General features: G+C 45.4%; 1 protein-coding gene across 3 annotated transcripts in view; it reads left to right on the top strand.

Annotated features, from left to right (window-relative positions):
* Nucleotides 1-1,510: 1,510 nt before the first annotated feature.
* Nucleotides 1,511-17,648, top strand: part of LOC142590494 (uncharacterized) — a 66,139-nt gene continuing 50,001 nt past the window's right edge. For 2 of the 3 annotated variants that reach the window (XM_075702654.1, XM_075702655.1), the window contains exon 1: nucleotides 1,514-1,951. The gene's annotated coding sequence lies outside the window, so the exon portion shown is untranslated. Of the gene's footprint in view, nucleotides 1,952-17,648 lie in introns of all 3 variants that reach the window. The other variant, XM_075702656.1, reaches the window with a different exon arrangement.

The raw sequence follows: 17,648 nt of genomic DNA, 5'->3' as shown, positions 1-17,648 counted from the left end.
ACCGGCTTTTCTGCGACACGAGCTCCTTAACGCTATCGCGTTAAAAATAAATAAACACGAGGTGCTGGCTCCTTCCGCTATCTTTGTTGTTGTGAACCTGCTTGTTCTATTTTTGTGCACAGCGTGAAATGAAACATTTTTCTGAGAACTCGCACGAATGTTCAAATTACTTAACAGTAGTGCTCCAATGCATCACAAAACGCTTTCCGCTGCCTTTGATCACTACATTCGCAAGGATACAGCGCGCGCGGCTTTTCGACAAAAGCGGTAACATCGTAATTTTACACAGAACAGCGCGTATTTTGACAGGGACGATGGTCGAGGTAGAGCGCTCGCCCGTGTCGTGTCTCCATCCTTGCCCCTGTCAAAATACGCGCTGTTGTGTTTAAAATAGCTTACAAGCTCGCCCAAACGTTCGTTTTAACAGTAGCATAGATAATCCCAAGAAGCTGCTTGAATTTTAAGCACAAGTACTTCTTAACTGCAACACTGTCCGAAATAGGAGAAGTGGTTAGCGACGCTTGAGTACAATTACGACTGGATCGAAAACATTTCAAATATTTGACTATAGCCAGCTATCTCTATCTACTTCCTTTCGTATATATTTGTGTCCTCGCGTTATTCAATAGAACAACGAAGACCTTATAGCAAGGCATTCTCAATGCCAGTGCAGCGACGAACAAACTAGCATAAATGTCTGCTAATAAGCCCGCTTAGTAATAATAATAAGCCCGGTTAATCCGGCTCTGCAATGCTTTCCTGAGGTCCGGCGACGGTCTTCGACTGCAGCTATTTGGTTTACAGCAAACAATGCGCAAAACGCATCTTGCTTTCCATAAAAATCATTTGTGGCCGAAAGTGATTATTTAGTAGTCCAAGAAATATCTTTAGGTGGGAAACAGCGGGGCTGCACATGGCCTTATGTGTTTTCCCGTCAAAGAAGTTTGATTGCTCCGGTCGATCATGGCCGTACGATAGTACAGGTCTCGAGGTTCTGTTGAGCCCTCCACTTAGTCGATGGCATAATACTCGCTTACGCTTTCTGCGAGCATTTCTTGCTTTCGGTTTCTACGAGCATTTCTTTTGAGCGGAGTGTTCAGCAAACCTCTCGCCAAGCACGGACGGGCTACGGCGCCGTCCGATAGTTGGGCGGCTGCATTGTTTCCGTCGCCGCCTTCCGCTTCCTCTGCGAGATGACTTCATGGCGTGCGCAGAGAGCCGAAGCCCACAACCGCGGCAGGACGCCCACGTCCTTCTTGTCAACACACCAGCAGACCACACCTTCGGCACACAGCGTGTGATCTTGTTTGCGTACGCTAAACCGCACGCGGAGGAGTGACGTCATCCGCTCTTTTCTTTCTCGACCGATAAGGCACCAACACCGGCGCAGCTAACCGTTCATCCGGCGGTGGATCACAGGAGAAAAAACTCCCAAAGTTGCCGCTATCCTCCACCAGGCGGCGACGCGGCTCGCTCGCTGGCTGCGGAAGAGGCGCCGGTGGTTTTGCAACGGTTTCTTTGTGGTGTGCGTGCTAGCCAGTGATAAGAGAGCTAAGGAGAAGGCGATAGTCTGAGTAGGCGACGTCAAAAAGAAAGCAAAGGGAAAGGAAATCGAGTGAAGAAGGAACGAAGGCAAAGTGAATGCGGAGACCAGGAGAGCCTGATACGGAGGCGGTACATCACTCCTGGCACGGAGAGCACGCGTGCGTACGCGTGCGAGCCCGGCGAATGCGACTCGTAGGTTATCGCGAACCGGAGTTTAGGAGGCACGCTCGCGATTGCTCCGGCACAATTCGGCAGCACCTTCTTTTCTCTCGCTTCTCCTTCTCGCACACGGTGTGGAGATAAGCACGTCACACAATTGGTCCTGCGCGTATCTCGTGTAGCAACCTCGCCGTGCCGGCAACGCCAACAGGACTGACGACGCCGTAGGGGACGGGAGGTGTGAAAGGTGAGTCACGGCTGCGTGTTTGTTGTAAGCCGCAACAATGCCATTCAGAAGTACGCTCTGTGAATGTCGAAACAAATTGGTGAAATAGTCGTGGTGACTACAAAAGCGAGCCTGCGTCAATGACGACGTCACGGTGCATTGAATCAACCCGTCGTTTCCCGCGCCGACGGGACCGATGCGTCGCGTTCGCATCCCGACTCCGTGGTGTGCTGCCTCGTTTACTGTCGCGCTATGGTAGTGCTCACAGGAAGCCACTTACGTGTAGCCACCACGCCGGGCTCTAAACTGTAACCGTCTCTTGCCGAGGCCGCGCCACCATGCCGCACTTCTTTTACGGTGTTCAAAGTAGCCTAATGTCAAAGCTGGCATCCATTCCGGCTCCAGCGCTGCCTTAAGCAAAATGCCATACCGGGAGGATTCGGCCGCAGTGAATAAGTTGCTGACTTAAGGGCAGGCGACTATAGGAGTTTACGCGTGGCTGAATGCTTTAAGAATCAGCAGTACAGCTTTCCGTGGCTAATGCGGCTCCTCAGGAGCGTAAAACTTATAAATTTATGAGACTGAATGATGAGCTTGTTTAGTGAAACACATAGGGTGATGGAAAATGAACACTCAAGAATAGCTGTGAACGTTTACGTAGCTTTAGAGCTTTGGAAAAGCCATTGTGTACAAGTGCCTGGAAGCCGGAACTCCTTGCGATGGGCCATATTCTTTGGCGGGCTCACAGCAATTGCTTGAGTGGCCGCCGAGTTTTAAAAACGGCATCATATCATACTCAGCCATTCCAGTAATGCACCTGCAGCAAAAAGGAAAGAACTCGCAACGTAGTCCCGTTTCGAACCCCCAAATTTTTCAACAGTACTTGGCTTAAGAAAGCGCATCACATCACGACCTGAGATTTTTTGGGGGCTATTGTCATGCCGTCATGTGGTCCGGTGATGATTAAGACATTGCGAAAGGTGCGTCTCAATTTCTCATTTGGCCATATTTGTGTCCAGAAAACAACTAACTAACACTCGAAACACAATGACAGCGACGAGCCGCATCGGTGGAATATGATGTGCGGGTCAAGGGTGTCAGCTTTACATGACCCATCGTACATTGAATTTCTATAAGACCTGCAACATGATGCCCGTGGTCGAAATGGCTTCAAGAATACGGCTACTTCCACGTAACAAATTGTGTTTAATAAACACCAGTGTAGGAAACGGTACTAAACTCTGCAGTTTTTTTTTTTATCTCAGCGCCGCCGTGCTGTTTTGGTGCTCCTTCATGTGCCTTGTTGCAGCTCCTGTTGAAAACGACTCTACATTTCAGCACGTGCCACGTTCCCGAATGTACACCATTCCGTCGTGCAATCTCATTAAGTCTATATATAAAAAATTATTTCGCTATATAATAAGCGACAACATTGGAGAAAGTTCCGATACATGTAGGCGTGTCTTTCGACGAATGAACAGTTTGTGACTGGTTAGGCATTCAAAAACAGCCATCGAAAAATGATGAACTGTGTACGCGTGTCAATATTTTGTCAATGCTGTGTCAACATACACCAGCCCAATCTTTGTCTTCCAAAATTGTAAATGCACATTGCTTTTCAAGGAAAGCTTGCTTCGCCGTGGTCGTTGCCAATCTTTCTTCACAACTCAGCTTTTCTCATTTATATATCGCATGTTATATATAGACTCACATCTCCTCTTAAAACGAACGTGACGTTCATTTGTACCAATGTATTTCCTCTATTTTACATGCCGCCGAAACTGGAGGCGCTCTTCACACCATGTATACAGGCGTACAAAAACAAAGTTCCCAGTAGTGGTTCAGAAAGTCCGATGCTGGGAATTCTTTTTGTGTATGTTCATATATTTTTCCAAAAGATTCAGAACAAGAGATCGGTGGCGCAATCCACCACAACACAGAGCGCTGTGGTGACACAATAGGTACGAGGTGCACCGGGATATGTGCAAAGGTGTAATGGTCCCAAGCCTTACATTTAGGAATTTGTTTGTTTGCTTTAAGTCAGGGGTACAATCAGGCCACGATGGCAACCAAGGTTCAGTGGGACGAGTCGCATTGGGCGCTGAAGAGAAGACTACAAACGAAGCTGTGCAGGGTTATATGGGCTGGACAAGTTTTTAGGCGAGGGAAGCTCTGAGTAAAATAGATCTTCGCGAACAACTGAGGAATATGGAAGAAAGTAAATGGGTTGCGAGAGTGTGCAGATATTTGCATAAGAAAAACATTGATTCTCAGCGGAGAAAACGAACTAGGATTCGGCATCGTACCAGCAAGTACACGACTGGTATAGCAACAAGGCAGAAAAGAAAGTCAAACGCTAAGTCACAGAGTTTGAGAGAATCTGATAGGGGATCGCAATAGAAAATAAATCTGCTATGAATAACTGGCGAAGATGAATAAAAGGAAATCAGGAAAGAGGGAGGGAGGAAAAGATGGAAGAAAAGGTAGGGAGGTCAACCAGACGCACGTCCGACTTGCTGCCCTACATGGGGAAGGCGTTTAAGGGGAGAAAATAAAGAAAGGAGATGGAGGGAAGAAGGTATTATTAGTGTGAATACGTGCGGTTGTCATCACGTGTATAATCGGTCACTGAGGTCAGTCGATTTCATGAAACATAGCAGTGCCTGCGTCGCTTTGTAATCCCGCGACGCGTGGGAACCTTGTCCGAGAATCTTAGTCTCCGAAAGTGGCCTGTTGTCTAATCGCTTTAACACACTCTGAAGAACGTCGCCTACGATTTCATAGAGATTACAAAACACAATGCGTACTTGATGATCTCTTCATAGCCACCCCTAACCAGAGGCGGCGCAGTGAAATTGCATCATGGCGGGAGAAGTTCGATGGAATCTGTAGCTTCGATGTAAGATCCAGCCGTTGGAGAAAAATCGGGGTGTGCCACAAACAATGTGCCTATGCTTGACTCATATGTTTACACCCTTTTGGGTGGAAAGGTGTGAGTCATAGACAGATTTACAGCCTTCTTAGTTTTTAGGGGTTTAAGTTATCTCACAATGTGACTGTGTGGGTGTTGTTGATTTTACAGCCGAAGGCCGTACCCGTCAGTGTACGGCGGGGCGAACGCGGTTGTGTTCATGCCTTTTCTTTGTCATAATTCGGCGAAAATCTTCAGTCTATGAAGAAGTTTTAAAAACACTTGCAAGATGACGATTCCTAACTAACAAACACGTAAAGATAAACCTTTATGAAACGTGCACAGAGAATTGATCTTCAATTATTACCATGGTGATGGCATCGATAACGGAAATATGAATGAAGTTATGTTAATTGTCGACGTCAAAGAAGAGTCAAGAAGCAGCCGCCGCCATATAGTGGCTGTAGTGACAAACAAAAATACAACAAGTACTACAGCAAGTTTAGAATGAACAATTGTTGGCGAACATATACGGTATAATAAAAAAGAAACAAATCAATCAGGAAAGAAACAACTTATGATAACTCAATGGGAATGAATCAGGAAAGAAGCAACTTATGATAGGTCAATGGGAAGCTCATTAGTTTTCGAAGCGAGGTCAGGATGTTTTATTAATCTCCTCTGGCCTCCTTCAAGACCTTTGGTTCAAGGATAGCAGGGGGAAAGTAAACAGGTCCGCAATAAAGATTAGTAAGAGGCGATTGGGGGTTTGCTGACAGAAAAGTAGGGAGACCACAAAGAACGGAGGCTTACAAAAGCAAAATTCCCAGTAATGGTTCAGAAAGCTTGATGCCGGGAATTCTTCGTCTGTGTATGTGTTTTTTTTTCTATCTGTAAGTCGGATATTAGGCAAAATAAGAACAAGAGATTAGTGCCCCCCCCCGGCGTTTCAAACGGCACGCTCATAGCATCCATCCATTGATGTTTGCGACATTCACTCTCGCGTTATAGTTATTTTTTTTACCCGCTCTCCCTATTACCGTCTCAATGCTTTATCAACTACTTTAAATTTTTGAATCATGTAGGAAGCCCTTAGGTTTCAGGTAAGCTGTTCTGATGTTGCTGCCATTCTCTTGCATAGAACGCCACTTTCAGGGCACGCTATCATATGTGTTTACGTGCGCGGTAATTGCATCAAAAACATACTGACATTTGGTTTACTATGCCGCAATACTGTCGCAACGGCAACAATAAAGAAAAACGGAACCTTGTACTAAATATGCCAATCCCTCGCAAAGAAATTATGACAGTCCCTTTGGTAGGGTTCACTCTCCACTGTGCTTTATGTTTTAATGACTTCGACTGTTATGTAGGGATTCAGGGGCTTTCCAATACTCGAAACTTCAACCACGAATCTGATAGTCATTTATATTCGATTCATATTCGATTCATATTCAATTAGTCACTTTTTGAAATCGTAAAATATTGGGTTCTCTTAGAATACAAAGAGTAACAACACTTATTGGAGTGCAGATTGAAATAGCTATATGCAAGTGACTATACTGTTCCGAATGGTCTTGTCGCACCAGGAAAGCTTCGAGCTTTGGGCAGGGGCATTAGTTCCTGAGCGAACAATAGGGTCGATAACGTCAGCTAAATGTGATCCGGTAATTTTATCCGGTAGTTGAACAAGAAATCCTTCAACTTAGGGGGGCTGTGTAAAAATTGGTCGTTCAGTCTAGCCACATTAGCCTTGTTTTAGGCAACGTGTAGTTCCGCAGCAGCAAACACACTTTACGTACATCTTATGAGGTGCTGCTCCCTTGCTTCATCGCTGTCGTCCCGGCGCGCTTCATAATTGAATTTGCTACTAATTTGCAACTTTCTCAGTCTACCGGAAGTCCGGTAGCGAACTGTATTACGTGCAGGTATAAATTACTGAAAATAAAATTTTAAAATAGACAAACGAATTTGACAAGCTTAAATAGGGCGGATTCTTCAATAGTCTTCGAAGGCCGAATGTCAGTAACATTCTTCTTCGATTCGTACATTTCACTATTAGAACAGCTTTAGTACGCAGTCGACCTAAGAGGAAGCTTCAGCTCGGTACAAACTCCAATTTTCCTTGTTCAAGCACATGTAAAACACAGAAATGCTTTTCTTACACACGGCTGAATCCATTTGAATGAATTGTGTTGCATTTATAGTGTAAGTTAAGTTGCAGAGACCCTAGCAAGGAAAGTTTTGGTATAAGGAAAAGAATATTCCACAAAAATTACTCAAAATCCATCACTCTCTACCCAAAACACATAAAAACACATGTAAACTGAGTCTGTAATACCCCTGTCACACTGGGCGTTTTAATGTCATTCCAACCGAATGGCATTAGCATTGAATGACATTATTCGGTTGCTACACAGCGATATTTAATGCCATTAGCACCGAATGACTTCCGCAATCGAATGAGTTCGAGAAACTCATTCGGCTTCGCACTCGGAGCGAATGAGTACTCTCAACCCCAGAAACAAAACTGGACAGGGCATTTGCAAATTGAAAACCGTACTCGCATACAAATAATAACTTTTGCATGTTTTAATGGACTTGTTGCTTTCAAACGACAAAAACTGTGCGGCAGGCGGTCGCAAATTGTTGTTACTCTCCAGCTCAGCAGCGTCTGACCACCGCCCATGCCGCCGCCACTCTGCTCGTCGGCCATAGAACGTCTAATCGCTTCCTTAGATTATTACGCCTTGCTCGTAATGCAAAGTACGCAGCAACTAATCGCTTCGCCTCCTACAACTTAGCGTCGTCGTCCAGCGCCGTCATGTCAGCATTTATGAGCTACTCAACAACTTTTTTTATACGCATTACTAAAATATTTTTTTTCAGTGAAGTGACGTCCCAAAAATATATTTAAATGTATGGATTGCTTATGCGAGCACTTTATACCTATACCTTGTTCTATTTTAGTTGCCACGTTTGTTTCTGAATGATCGCCATTGATATCGCCACCGAATGACATTAATTTTTCGAGTGTAGCACCGCCGCGGGCGAATGACGTTCGTTGCACCGAATGACATTAAAACTCCCAGTGTGACAGGGGCATTTGAGCATTTAAAGTGGCCAAATTTGTTACATGGATTTACAGCATATCTAAATGTGTTACAATGTTTATAAGGAAGTAGTAAAGTTCTACTCACACATTAGTCCTACATTGCGTAGCAGTGTATCTGCCATTAACTCTGTCAGCTTTAGACATAAAAGCAGATGCAGTTTACAGAAATGTGATATCGCCCTTCATTCCTCAGTTGGAGCTGTAATATTTCAGAAAACCAAAATAAGCAGTTTAAAACTCAACACAATCGATGTCGCAAATAAAAGCTCAGTTTGCTACAGTCAGTATGTTATAACTTTTTTCTTTTGAGTTAACAAACATCATCAAATTCGACGCACTAGTTGCCGAGAAAAGCGATTTCTCCGCTCCCGTGTATTTACGCAGATAGGAGACACCGAGATAAAGTTTCTTCTTAAGGAGAAGCACTGGAAATTTCTCTATAGGCTTCAATATAGCAGCAGGTTTCTTAACATTAATAAAACATTAATTAGCTAAGTTCCGGCGCGAATAACAGCATGACTAAAAATGCGTGTTTCCCGAATTCCCGTTTTTTTTTTATAACTTGCTGCAAACCTTCAATCACAAAGGCACTGTCTGTTTTGATATCAAAACAGCCAGTTGCGCCTTTAAGGGCTACCTCAGCTAAGAAAAATATGCAAGTGAGCATGTGTCAGGTTCATGCATTGCGCTATGGACAAAACAAGAATTTGGAGCTTTCTCTCCGTTCAGTCGCCGCAGACGCGTATTCGAATCAGCCCAGAAATGTTACTGAAATATGAAGTATTGAGAAACATGGCAGAATAACAGTGATGCCAAAGACGAGGAGGGTGAGTCATTCGTCAAACGCCATCAGGCAAACACCCCTCTGTACCTGCGCTCCTTGATACGTGTGCTTGACTCAGCACACGGCGATATCTTTACGAGACAGGGCAAGACACGATTTCCCGGCTCGTGTGCTGGGAAGCGTGATAAATATGCCCGTTTTCGTTCCATAGAACTGTTTCTAGAAGAGCTTTTGTAGGTTGACTGGAACCGAAGCTTTGTGTCAGCGGCGCATAAGGGTTGTGAAACAGTGCGTGAAATCAACCTGCATAATTTTACTTTAATCTACGTACAAGCTTGCCTTGTAGAAAGAAGAATTTTGACGGCTGGGGCTTTTTTTTTTTTAATACGAAACATTCAAGAAAATCGCCTGTGAAAGATAGTTCTAGGCATTCAAATGCATTACTCGAAGAGGTGAATATTATACCTGCGCGAAAAATCCAATCCCATAATTGAATAATTACCAAAACCCACTGATTAATTTCACAATTATTTACTTTATGGCACATACTGCAATTTTCGAGTTCTATCCAATGGGTTGGCAAGGCGGATCCACTTACAAGGAATTGTCAGGATTAAACCCGTTCTGAGTTATTGATTCAGAAAGTGCACTACGCGATACACGCACGTTCCAGCTACTTTCCTGCTTCAATGCATAAGGTGGCGGATTTGTAAAAAAAAGTGGAGTAATAGCGCATTTGTACAGCAAATTTGATGGCGCATATCGAAACCCGTGCTATCCTCAGAATTCCTTGCTTTGTTTGACTCGGGTTAGCGTTTAGGCCAGGACCCCTACAGGCATAGGGATGAGTACGTCCAGAAAGTAGGAGCGAAAGAAGAGGTTTGTTTACATGTTGAAGCAAGCAGTCAGATTGCAGTCAGAGCACTCTCAGACACACTCGGAAGGTCCACTTTAAGCAGTTCTTTTGCCCTTGTTCCTTAAACAAGAGAATTCGGTGACCTTGTCCCGACCGATCAGAAAGGTCGCGCTGTTCACGGCACTCCGCCCATAGACGCACCACTTAGCTGGACTCCGCCTGTGATGTCCAACCTTCGAACCCGCCTACGATGCAATGACGAGCCAATCGGTAAATAGGGGTTCATGCCAGGCACGTACCCAGGATTTTTTTACAGGGACGGGGGGGACGGGGGAGGGGGGCAAACCGAGGTAACGTTTCTATGAAAATAAGGGAAGGGGCGTACTTTTACTAGTGTAAAAGTGAATAATGCCTACTGTTCGCTATAAAGACGTATCAAACCGCAAAAGAGAAATGAAATAAGGTGTATCTCACAGATACACGCCTGTGAGGAACACCTCTCCTTTACTTGACAAACAAGTAACAACATCAAATGGACTAGCGCAGAAAAGAATCGCAGGAAGAACACAGCCAAGGACAAGTAAACAAGCGAAAGTCTAAAATAAAGATTTCTAGTACCGATTTTCGAATTTGATCTGGAAGAATTATATCAAAATATAGAGGAAATGCGGAACAGTCACAGTTCTTTTGAAGCACTCGTTTACTACTCTACCCAGTGCCAAAACCGACTCGAATCGTTAATTTGGAAGTTTCGTAACAGTGCGAGGTCACCGGCCTCGTAGAACCGCGTAGTGCGCCGAACGCTGCGGTTCAAGACGCACTACACCCATCGCGAAAAGTCAGTAGAACACCCACATATGCACAACAGAGAAGTGGCTACATCAGGCGACTCGACTGGTACCTGTAGAAGTGTCATTCAAACCACACGGAATCATCTCCACTTCCGGCGGCGTTCTTTCTACTTTCTTTTTAAACAAAAAAAATATTGACCCATAAATATTTTCACAAACAACGGTTAAATTTGTTCGTTTTCGCTTGTCCTTCCTGTTTGGCTGTTGCCTCGGCTCTCTCCCTTACTATATCGCGAAATTTCTAAACTCGTTGCGACTCTTGTTTCCAGTTGCCAATTTGCGCGAAAAGAGCTGTACAATTAGGGAAAAATCTGACGACGTAACGGGTGACATTCATATTGCTTATGAGTTTAACGGTTATTGCCGGGTTTGATAACGGACGCTGTTTCGCATGATCTTATTTTCCACCTTCCTAAGCCATATCATGGGTATATGGTTCCGGGGATCTGCCAGCGTCGCGGCGAGCCGTCACTCGAGGAGGTACTGAGGCAAAAGGAAAAGTTAAACACAGCTAGCGTTTTCTCCGGCAGCAGCAACTCGTTCCAGGAGCATACAGACCAGCTTACTACGAACTGCATCCCTTTCCTAGTCCTTGGATGAGTGTAAACAAAGAAGGTTGAACTAACGAAGGAGCAGTGATGCGCGTGACTGTTTCAATAGATGGTGACAACTGGACGCATCTCGAGTTAATCGCGCGGGCACCGAATCGATGACAAAGCTAGCCTACGTACCCCAGGAGATGTCGGTAACTACCGCCACCCAAAAGTATTGAAAGAGGCAGCAAAATGTTTACCGCCGAATAGCTGTCAAGTCTCAAGACTGATTTGGGGTTGCTTTAGGAATGTGTGTGAGGAGTGGTGGCGTGAGCAGGAGGGGGGAGGGAGAAAGCGCCCCCTCCGGGCCCCCCTTGGCTACGTGCCTGGTCGACGCTGCTCCTACTAAATTGATCGACATTGGCTCCGTGCCGCAATTACTATGCTATCCGGGTCGGTCAGCTTGTACCGATTGGAGAGGCCTGACCTTGACGGTCGTTAACGCTTCCACAGAATGCGGTGGTTGCTATCACATCTTTGTTTGCACGTCAATAGCCTGCTCTGGCCCCACCTTCGTCGAAGCGGGCTCTGGTGAAGTGGCCCCTTCGTGGGAAGCACCCATAAAATCCCCATTTTCATTTTGACACGCAACAGCCTTCGAGATAAATGTGCTTTGCGAATTCCCCTGATACATATCGTAATTTTCAATATGTGCCGTAACATTATTAGTTGACCGTATAAATCGCGATTTTAGGCCAAGCTTTCTTTCTTCCTTTCGACTTTTCGACTGCTGCTGCTGCTATCGATGTCTCGCAGCTGCGTCGGGATGTGGTTCAGAGCGTGTATATACATTTTAGGAGCGCGGCAGATAGGAAAGGCGACGTGGGAAACTCGTTTCGCCCTTTCCATCGCGTCGCTACTATGCCCTCTGGAGTTCCCTGGACATGTCAACGTTACCCTCTAGACTGCTGTGATTATCCGTGATGCCCCGCAAACATTGCAGTAATTGCAGCGCAGCACCATGGTACGGCACGTGACAAACTCATGAAGTCATTCTTCTCTACATTACTGTTGTTTTGCTCTGTAGAGCCTAGAAATGGTCAATGAAGATTGAAGAGAATTTTTCCAGCGTGAAAAAAAACTCATCATCATCACCATCAATCACCATCCCAAAGTGCTTCATCATCATCAATAACCATGCCCCCCATTTAAAAAATTACATTGACGTTCCACATCGTGAAAGCAGGTTACGGAGCTTCTAAGCTGTGTCGTCTTGCCACACACACCCGCATTGTCGCAAGCCACCTAGCACGCCTAAACGGCGCCTTTTGCCGGTCTTGTTGAGCTTGCGCTTGCCAACGACTTCGGATTCGTTGAACTCGCGTTCGCCCTGGGACCGCTTACGTTGCTCCTCCCTCCTCGCTCGGTATCTCGATCGCCAAGCGAACCCGGTATTACCATAGCGCCCACAGAATCCGCAAGGACTGCTGGAGAAGGTGAACGCAACGCGCCTCCCACTACCCTCCTTCCTCCCCGCCTTTCCGCCGTACGCTCCTTCTTTCCACCTCCATGTGCCCTCCTCCTCGGGTGCCCAATTCCCTCTCCCAGCTCCTCCGACGTAATGTCACCGATTTTGCAGACGGGGCCTGTACGTTTGCGCGCACAAATCTGGATCCGCGCCTGTTTCTACCAACGCGAAATTGTCCAGAGGAGAGTTATAATGGTTGTGACAGGGTAAGGAGAGGAGGCAGAAAATGGGCAGAATCGACGCAGTCACGAAACGATGAAACGAGTGAACCTTGCCACTCGTCGCTCGCATTCATGGGGTAAGTGCGGGAGAGCAACAGTGCTCACAACAACGCCTCTAGCATGATGATGAATGTCGTGTTTTCAGGCGCAAGAGCCAAGTATGGCCAAAGATTGCCAGGCCAGTATTACTGAGTTCGCAGTGGAGCGATGAATTACTAGAGGTAGATGTTAACGTGGCTGCAAAGGGGTCGCTGTGAAATGGTTGCTCAAACTGCGTAAAGCTTATGTGTACCAAAATTATGGCAAAGGCTAATGAGGTGGTACGATGGACACGAAAGATACATCGTGAAAGAAATGATCATATACTGAAACATTCCAGAGGCAAATGTGTGCAAGAATCACTACTGCCCTAACAGAACCTTTGAAAGGCAAGGGGCAGGAGGCTTGTGCTATAATAAACTACTACACAGCAGCTTTTTGTTGGAATTGGATGTCCTACCAATTTATTGTGCTATTAAAATGTGGAACAACTGCGTTCATGAAACCTAAGACTGTTCTGGTGTCAAAAAGCGGTTCTGAACCAAGAAACATTAGGGAATAAAGAGGGATATGCTGCCTGTATGCTACAGGAAAGTGCTTCTTTCTCTCAGCTTCTGTGGAGTGGTCAGCCGTACGTGGAGGGTGGCCAGCCTCTCACCGCATCTAAGCACATCAAGAAAACACGTCTCGCTTTGTGTTATGTGTACTGTGCAAACAAACAAACTTGTGCACGCAAGTAACGCTTAACATCAATCACCACTCTAGTATTACACTAAACGCTGACGAACATAAACATTCGCCGTAAACATCATCGCCAGTTATCGTCAATCAACGCAAACAACGAAGAAAGCATCGCTTACATCGATTCCAACAGCGCGTGGGATCCACGTAACGTTGTTTTTTGTGTATTATGTATATCGATTTCTTGTGAAAGTGATAATGTCCCCCTCCTCGAGTAATCTAGCACAAGACAAGAATTATGTTACTTGCCGCAGGCGTTTCATAAAGAAATCCTTATACACTAAGCAAGCACCCCGTATCTACAGATGTTTTCCCTGGCAGACGCCTCTCGAGACGCAAAATTACTCATCGTTTACTAACAATTTTGTAAGCACGGATGAAAGCGGGGGTAATTGCTTCATTATCAATCTCTATTCGCATACGACCAATAATGAAACGTACTTACGAGCTCCCGTAGGGGATGCCAGCATGCGCCCAATTAAGCGTTTGCACAGGCTTTTTGTCTGCGCCCCAAAAAGCTCTGAGCCATTGAACTAGGGACATTTGCCAGCGTACCAGGCGATTGAAAAACCGTTAAATTCGCGAAAATATGCAGAAATAAGGGATTCGTGAACAAGGTGTGTTATTTTAAAACTGACCGAGAAAACCCAAGAGGAGGAGTTAACAGTGACAACGATGAGTTACAATGAAATAGAAAAAAAAAAGGCTTTGCAGAAGGATACCTCCTGCGCAGTAGTCCGTCACCCACGGAGCCAGATTTCGAGAAATGTTTACTATCGGCCACTCGTGCACTTATTCTGCAGCAGTTTATATGGCTGTGCTGGAACTATTCAACCGTTAATAGTTTTATCGGGGCGTATAAAATTGTCCCGTAGTACTGGTTGTTCAAATGCGCGTTTAATGACATCTCATGGTATCAGGTGGAATGTCATACAATACTCGATTGTAACAACGAATGCACACCGTATTAAACGGTTATAGCGGCACCGAGTACAAGACATTTTAAAAGGGAGGTTCGACGTAGGGATTTAGTTGTCGTTATGACATAATCTCCTCAAATTTGCCAGCACCGTTCGGACATATATCCTTTCAAGAAAATGAGCGCCAACCCTGCAACCAAACAAGAAAACGCTTCAAGGAAACACCGTGTACAAGTGGGACAAAAAGGATAGAACAACCGATAGTCATTGTTCTGTCATACGTAATCCTGTCTGCGTATGTGTCCGCTGTACTAATGCATCTTCCAAACAAAACCAAGTAGACCTGCACGTTGGCCTTGCCCAATGTGGAAGAAAAGTCACTGCATCAAGCGACCTGCGCATTTCATCGCTCCCATGATTTAGAGCGCCCCTCTGCGGCAGATTTATGGGAATTCCTTTAAGCAGCGACCCCTACGACTCGCTCCATTTCGCTGATATATAACAACTCGACTGGTCTGGCTTAAATAGCACGTCAAACTAAGAGGTACAAACTGTATCCACCGCCTGCGCGTATAAAATGCGGCTGTGCCTTTCCGCGGCTGCAAGCCCGTCGAAACATAAACACGACAGATGTTTGGACTCTGCGACGTCAAAACGCCAGAAGCGGACTTGATCCGAGGAGAGTCTAAGCAGGCAGGCTGTATTTTTGGCACTGGACTCCTCCTCCTGCCAGGGCGCTCCGATTCCGATCGCCCTAACCCTTTGACCTCGACGTCTGTCGCGAGGCGAGCTTTAGGGCTCAGTAACACAGCCGTCAAAGGGTCCGTCGCGTAAAAAAAAAGGTGCCACAGAGCAGTGTGCGAATAGGCGACAGCGGTGGTGACGTAGACAGCAGCATACTACTCTGCTATCATACAGGAATCTCTGAGGCCTGACTGACTCAATTAGCAATTCGGCGTTCAAACGCCCTTCGGCATTGTCCATGTCGCATACTTGAACACCAGCGAGACGAACAGCTCGGTATTCGATGAGCCACACGTGGGGACACGTGGGACGCAGATGTAAACAGCCCAGCAGCCGCTGCTGGTGCCAGCTTCAGCTTTGTAGAATGGCTGTATTTAGCGATGGCTTCTTAATTTCTGATTAAACCATTTTGTAGGGGCAGGGATCCGTCACCGTTCTGGCGACGGGAACATAGCACACTGCTCCACGTCTCGGAAAGAAAACGACTCGGAAAGCCCTCTCCCATGACAAAAATCGGTGTCGTGAGGGTGACGCAATGGAAAATTTGACGGCTCTCTGAATGAGGCCTTAGAGGCAAGCGATTTTATTACAAAGCTCACTGTTTTTTAATGTCATAAGTATTCTTTGGCACCTTCACCCGGTTTACGAGTTATCTGTCTGTAAGTCCTCGGCTAACCTCTTGCGCCAACTTGGCTCAGATGGTTGGCGACGCCCTAATGAGGGAGCATCGGGCTGCTGTGATCAAATAACACAGTTACAAACCAACTACTGCGCCAACTTGGGTTACTGGGCATCTACTGTTCTTCAATGAACCTCTTTCACACCAACTTTATTCACTGGGTATGTGACACAGAGTATGTGCCGCTCTTAAATGAACTCCTTTAATGCCAACTTGGGTCAATGGGTGCCGCTCTTCAATAAACCTTTGATGCCAACTTGTTGGTATGTGCACAGGACACATAATAACTATCCATATTAGCGGTGGCGTCGTGAATTAATTAAACCACCGAGAGAGAGAGCGCTTTCAAAATCAAAACTCATATCATCATCATTACGTCGTGAGCAATATGGCCGCCGCCGCAGCGGCTGGTGGGGCTGGTCGCGCTGCCCGTTCGCTGTTTTTGGGCGTGTCGTTACCGCTATCGGGGCGGTATTTGTATAGTAGCCTAACATGACTGCAGATACCTTTATTATGTCGCCAGGTAACCAAGAGGCCTCAACTGGCAAAATAAAAAAAAACACTTCGAATGAGTAAGCTTACATTGTTTATTGTACAAGCAGTGCGTACTCACAATTTTCGTACACGCCAGGTGGGCTTAATGCTGCCAGTCACGTAAACACAGATACTCGTCTATTTAATTGAATTCAAAGCTCTAATCAAGCGACTTTCTCCCACCATGTTCGGTGGGTTGCTTAAAGCAGGGAGAACGAAGCTTCAGACCACAATATATTGTGGTGCGCAAATCTCGGTACTCTAGTTGCGTACAGTACTGCTTGGCGCGTACGATACGTATATTGCTTGCGTGCGACGATTTCAGCGAGATTAAAAAACAGAAACATAAAATGTGCTCGGCAGAGGTGTAGCGTCATCAAGATAAGCTCGAGCTGCAATGTCCCCTTCTTTTCATAACACATTGGCGAGGGGAAAGTGGCGACGGAAAAAAACAAAACAAAGAAGTAATGCTAAATTTTGCAGCATATATTATCTGATACTCATATTTATGTTGCACGTTTAGTGCTCAGGTACGGCAGTACAGGCATTGACAGAAGTGCCGTATCCTTAGGGAAGCAAGGAACGTTAGGAGACAACAGTGTTTACAACGAATTCTGCAAGGATTATGCAAAAATACAAGGGCACTAAATAAACATATAAGCAAGCTCAAATATTGCTTACAGAACATTGGATACCGCAATTTACGGTTTCATGTTCAAAAACAAAAATCTCGGTTTATGTATTCGAACGAGGCAAAGAAGTTGGAAGGAGATAAACTCTTTGGGTAACAGAGGTGAGCAAGGGCAGTCTCAGCCTGGAGCCAAGGTTTCGACATGCAAACATATTTGTGAGGGCAATGACAAAGACAAGTTACCATGCTCAGGCTTTCCTTGCTCGTTGACTGTTCATTGGCTGAATGTTAAGCCAAATATACTATTCTGTGAGTACATTTCAAAGACTATTTGGAAACACACTGTGCTCAAGTTTGTCATATACTGTTTCAAGATAAACAAAAATTTTCCCTTGTTCTATTGATTTGTCATGTTTGTGAAATGTGTAGTAGGCTGTTTGTGAGCTTCCATTTTCTAGCATCTCTTATATTACTGTGCAAGGCCAGCGTATTGATTTCATGCTAACTCTTCATGAACCATGTAATAGTGGCTGCCAGAAATACGGTCATCGTTGTCATTTTCTCAATATTTCATTGAGCACTTTTGGTCGTTTTAAATTTTTTTTTCATTTACATATAACAAATTATAGTT

This window comes from Dermacentor variabilis, chromosome 8 (genome assembly GCF_050947875.1).
Source record: "Dermacentor variabilis isolate Ectoservices chromosome 8, ASM5094787v1, whole genome shotgun sequence".
NCBI lineage: Eukaryota > Metazoa > Arthropoda > Arachnida > Ixodida > Ixodidae > Dermacentor > Dermacentor variabilis.
The sequence above is the reverse complement of the archived record's forward strand: the minus strand, read 5'-3'. Positions and strand labels throughout refer to the sequence as shown.